At 43.2% G+C, this 5,140-nt stretch overlaps 1 protein-coding gene across 1 annotated transcript in view; it reads left to right on the plus strand.

The window, feature by feature from the left end:
* EPB41L4B (erythrocyte membrane protein band 4.1 like 4B) overlaps positions 1-5,140 on the plus strand; it is a 195,098-nt gene that overhangs the window by 25,731 nt on the left and 164,227 nt on the right. The window lies entirely within an intron of this gene.

Raw genomic sequence — 5,140 nt, forward strand, 5'->3', positions numbered from 1 at the left:
GGGCGGGCTGCCGTGTGGGGAGCCGGCAGGGGCGGCCCCGCAGCACCTGTGGCGCCGGCGGGGAGAGCGGGGCGAGGCCGCGGCCGTGAGGCGAGGGGCTGCGGGGGAAACCGCCTCGTTCTTCTCTCTTTTCTGACCCTTTCTGCCGGCGGGGAGACGAGCGGGGCTGGCCGAAGGGCTGCGGGGGCCTCGCTCGGGCGTGTGTGGCGCGTTGCCTTCCCCCCCTGAGGGATGCCTGAGGCGATTTCTCTTCCCGCCCTCCCGCTGGCCGTGAGGGGCGACCCGGCCCGGCCGGTGCCGGAGCTGAAGTTTTTTTTCGCCCCTTTTCCTGGTGCTGCGGTGAAGGAATGAGGAAGGGACGGTGCCGGCCTGCCGAGCCGTGTGTGCGTTGGGGTTTGCCCGCTTGGTGAAGTTGGGCCGCGTTTGTAGGGGTTTCGGCATCCCCGGAGCCCTTTGTAGGTCCTCGTCTCTGTTAAAGGGAGCCGCGCGGTGTATATTGCGAATTTGCAGAATTTAGGTTTTGCCAGACTTTTCGCTCTCGCGGCTGCTAAATACTCCACACCTGTCCTTTTTTTTTTTTTGCTGACCCTTTCCCTCCCTCTTGAAAACCAGGTTTCCCATGAAATAATACAGAAGTTTATCGTATTTGAAAAACATGTAACCATCTTTCCATTTCAACCCAAATAATCGCCAGCCAGTGAGCTTTGTCTACAAAAACAGATGGGGGAACTTACTAATAACGAGTGTGACAACCCGTAGTGTAAAAGAGAGAGTGGGGTGGTTTGTTTTTTTTTTTCAAGAGTACCTTTTGAATCTTGTTAGGTGCCTTTCATATTAATAGTTATCTGTATACATTGGCATCATTTCACTAAAACGTGGAATTTGCCAGCCCTATGGTTTCTGCTTAAAAGAAACCGAAGGGATGGAGTAAGACTCTTACAAGTGCATATAGAAGTATGTGAATGGAGCCACCTAGAGATACTTGCTGCAGAATTATCAGGCCTCCCTTGCCTCACCGCCTGGATCACGCATTTCCAGATATTGGAAATGCTAATACATTTCCTCTCCTCCCATCTCCTTCGCAACTTGCTGCAGTCCTTCTAACGTCTCAGCACGAACCTTTTCTAAAGAAGACTTGATGAATGTTATCAACGTGCTAAGGATTTACTTCTAGTGGTTTATGTAGATAAGCTCAGTAAATATTTTGCTTAAGGTTATACTCCCTCTGATTTATCAGGGTTCAGCTTTTGCTGTAGAGCCTGTTTAAGACGGTCTGTGGTTTTGAAGCATCGGAAAGTAAGGTAATAGCACTCTTCTTAATCCTTGAGTATTGAAAGTATATGGAAGTATCTGCTTGGTCCAGTAAAGCAGCCGTGGAGCACTCTTGCTTGAATTTGACCTCCAGACAAAGCCTAGACTGCCAGTGTTCTCAGAATGTGAGCTGCACATGTGGTGGTTGTAGTTAATTTGTCCAAAGACAGGGGAAAGAAGTTGGTTTGGTTTTGGGTTTGTTTTTTTTCACTGAAATCCCTAGACTGGTGGAGGACGCTGGAGCACGTAATAGCTGTCAATGTTTTGAGGATTAAAAACGGTTCTGTTGAATTACATATCTGTTCCTCATGCTTTTTCCCTTTCTTTCACGAAAGTAACACCCACACTGAGAGTTAGAAAAACTGAAAGAGGCGTTGCACCATTTATAGAAATTGATCAGTAAAGTTTCTCTGAGCTTTGCAGCTCTAGATTTTATGGGATTAGGGCCTGAAAGGGAACGTGCTTTAATACTCAGAAGCTGTGGTACAGGACTGGTTAAGCTGAATGAATCGAGTAGCATCTTTTCAGTTTAAAGAAAAAAAAGAAATGTTGTATGGTGTTTTCTTCCCGTTTCAGCTCAAATTTTATTGGAAGGGAGGGAATGTGGGCTTCATTACCAGTGAGCAGCTTACCCATGAAATCAAGTGTGTAGTTAATTGGCAGAGGACTTTACTGTGCTGCTGATTGTGTTCACAAGCACTTATTTCAGGAGATACTGGCATCTGTAAAAAGTGCTCTTTTTACTGCCTGCTAACATTACACCCCAGTTGTCTTTACAGTGGAAAAAGGACCTTGTTGATATCAGAACGTGATACTCTTGCAACTACAACTTTTTAGGCAGCTATCTAAGACTTAGAAGTAATTGAAAGGTTTATTAGATTTTTAAAGACTACCGGATCTATTTGTTTGTGTGGAGGAATGACAGAAAAGACATGACTGAAGGAAGACTTTAGCTATACGTGTAGGAAAAAAGTTTCAGGGGTTTTTGTTGACTTAATGGTTTTGGTTTTTTTAATATTCAAGTAAAGCTAAACCCCTGAAACTTTTGTCTAGGTTAAATGTATTAGGTTCTGCCACAGTGTTTTCTCATATGCGGGGGCTGATGGTGGTACTGGAAAAATAAATCCTACATCAGTAGGTTGATAACTATCTTTGGGGTTAAGGTTATCATTTATGTGATAGTATCTGTGTTAGAAACTGCACATCTGGTAAGTTCTTGTCTGCTCATGGTGGATAGTACATATCTACCTGGATGTCCAAGTCCTTCCTTAGCTTGCTCTTCTCTAGACTGTATAGCAATATTGTGACCAGGGTCACCTTTCTTCTTTATCTGCGTTTCCGCGCCCGCTTCCTTCTGGGCATTTGCACTTCATTCTTTTTACTGCATGTCCTCTGCCCTCGGACTACCCCATCTGCTAGCCTGCCCTCTATGGTGCTCTGTACTCTTTCACTTGTAGGTGTTCTCCGGCTTTCCTGAACTTGTTTCCTACCCAGCTGTCCCTATACAAATGTCAAGATAAAATTATTCTGAGCCCTGTAGATACCCCTGGATAATGGTGTCTGTACTCAGCTTCTTGCATGAAATTTCAAGGATTGCTTAACGATGCTGGCTTTTCTGTTCACTATTAAGGCCGGAATCTTGTACTTTGAAAGTATTCTTTCTAAATAGAATAATGCACTGGATGGCTTTTAAAACCCAGGAGCTCCTCGGGGCCCTGTATTGAATGTGAGATGCTATTAAGGTTGGATCCGTTGTATGGGAGTGAGTGGCAGTTGACCAGTTCTTTTGCTGTGGGGTGATTTCCCACGGGAAGGGGGAGCATAGATGGTGTCATTACTTCCTCTTGACCTGACACCACGCGACTGCACATCTGAAATCTAGTTATAAGGATTGACGCGAGGAGAAAAATACTTAAATTAGAAACCATCCTTTCCTCCCTCTCACATAGGTATCGTCGTATTTCTTTTTACCGTGGAGAACCTGTTTAGTATCTTTTGTGTTGTGTCTTCGCTTACATTGGAAGCTGTTACTTGTTTGGATTTTGTAGCTCGGCTGTAGGTAGACGGAAGGCCACTTGCTTGCTGCTGTCAAAACAATCTTGCCTTTTTTTCTGGAGGACTCATGACTTTAATGAGAGGAAAAACTGGTTATGGATGATGCTGTGTTCTTACATAAAGAATGCAGGGAAAGCGCATTGACATTTCCGCAGCGGTGATGATGCCTGCTAGTTAATATATAAACGGAATAGTCTATAGATGGCTCTCAGATGAGGCCAAAAAGCCAAATTTTTGTTGACTTTAAGACGTGGTTGCTGGCATTTCTAAAATACGAGTCTCTGATTTTTAATTCAGTGCATTGTATGAAAGCTTAAAGGGAGGATATGAAAGATGGCTATTCAGTGGGACTGTCCAGGGTAGCAGGAATTAGTGTCCCTTTTCTTAATGCCACTGAAAACAGTATTCTGTGATAAGTTGGGGGAGGGCAGGAGGGGAATGAACACATGTAGGGTGTTCTTGGGTTTGTGTAACCTAAGTGGGATAAAAAAGAGGGAACGAATGGTAAGCTTACTCTACTACGGAAATCCTCATCCTGCAAAGCAGATACAGGATACCTTACATTTTCTGTGATGTGAAGCCACAGCCAGTCAACGCACTCTCTGTCATAAATACTCCTTTCTAAAAATCTCCTTGCTCTGATAAATTTCTGTGCTGCTGTGAACGTCATTACAAAGACCTGTGTGATGTACTGGAAAGTAGGTGATGTTTAATGATTGGATTAATGAACAAGTCAAATACAACTCTTCAAATCTGTGAGTTGTTTTCAGATGGATAGCTTTTGTGTTGTTTCTTTGCCTTCCTTTTGGTGTATCTGTTTTAATAATTGTTTCGGCTGCTATGGAAACACTTCAGGATAGGGATAGTGAATGTTCTTCAATACCCTTTTGTAGTCTCTAATCTTCTATGCGTTGTATCCTTTTCTTGCTGGAGTAACGTGAATGTAACAAAATTTGCTATCTGGCCTTTATGCTTACATCAAATGTAAATGTTAAATTTGCTCTTGAGTAGTCATCTCAATCTTGTACTTATTGGTTAGTGTATTTGACTTCATAAAGTTATAAATACCGGGAGAGAAGTACAACTCATTTTTGCTTTCTTTTATATCACATGTGATTTCCTAATGACGCTTCAGGAATATTAACTCTAAAGAAATGGGCTAGTACGCATGTAGACACTTAGGAGACTCCAGAGAATGACTTGAATCTAACTGAGGAGTTACCCCCCCATCCAAATAGATGTATTACATCAGATGGGGAACAGGATTTTTTATTAATTCTTTAAAGCTTTTATCACTTAGGAAATTGATAATATGCCGCCTTTATGCAGAAGTTACCTTTCAACAACATAAAATTAGAGTACTTGCTGGAAAATGTTAAAAGCATATTTGCAGCACTAGGAAGGCCTCTCATGTTTATGAACTCCTGCGGGCACCAGCACCTGTAATCCCCTTCATAAACTGATCAAGCTCCATTTTTTAGAAGGGCTTGGGTATTTTGCTTCTGCAGCTCATCTTGAAATGCCTTTTCATTACCTTACAGCTCGGATCAAGTAACTGTAGCTAGAACTCGATGTGTTGTCTTCTGGCAGTAGCCTTTAATTATGTTAGGCATGTACCGTATACTTGGATGCGTTGCTGTGTATACAGAAGGTGCGTGAAAAGCGTTCATAGTAGAATCAGATACTAAAAGCCAGGGACATACGCAGCCCCCTAGAAATAGGAATGAGGTGGGGTATGCGCATGTGACCGCAGCTTTGCTTCAGAAATGCACGA

This window comes from Haliaeetus leucocephalus, unplaced genomic scaffold (genome assembly GCF_000737465.1).
Source record: "Haliaeetus leucocephalus isolate CR32 unplaced genomic scaffold, Haliaeetus_leucocephalus-4.0 Scaffold915, whole genome shotgun sequence".
Lineage (NCBI taxonomy): Eukaryota > Metazoa > Chordata > Aves > Accipitriformes > Accipitridae > Haliaeetus > Haliaeetus leucocephalus.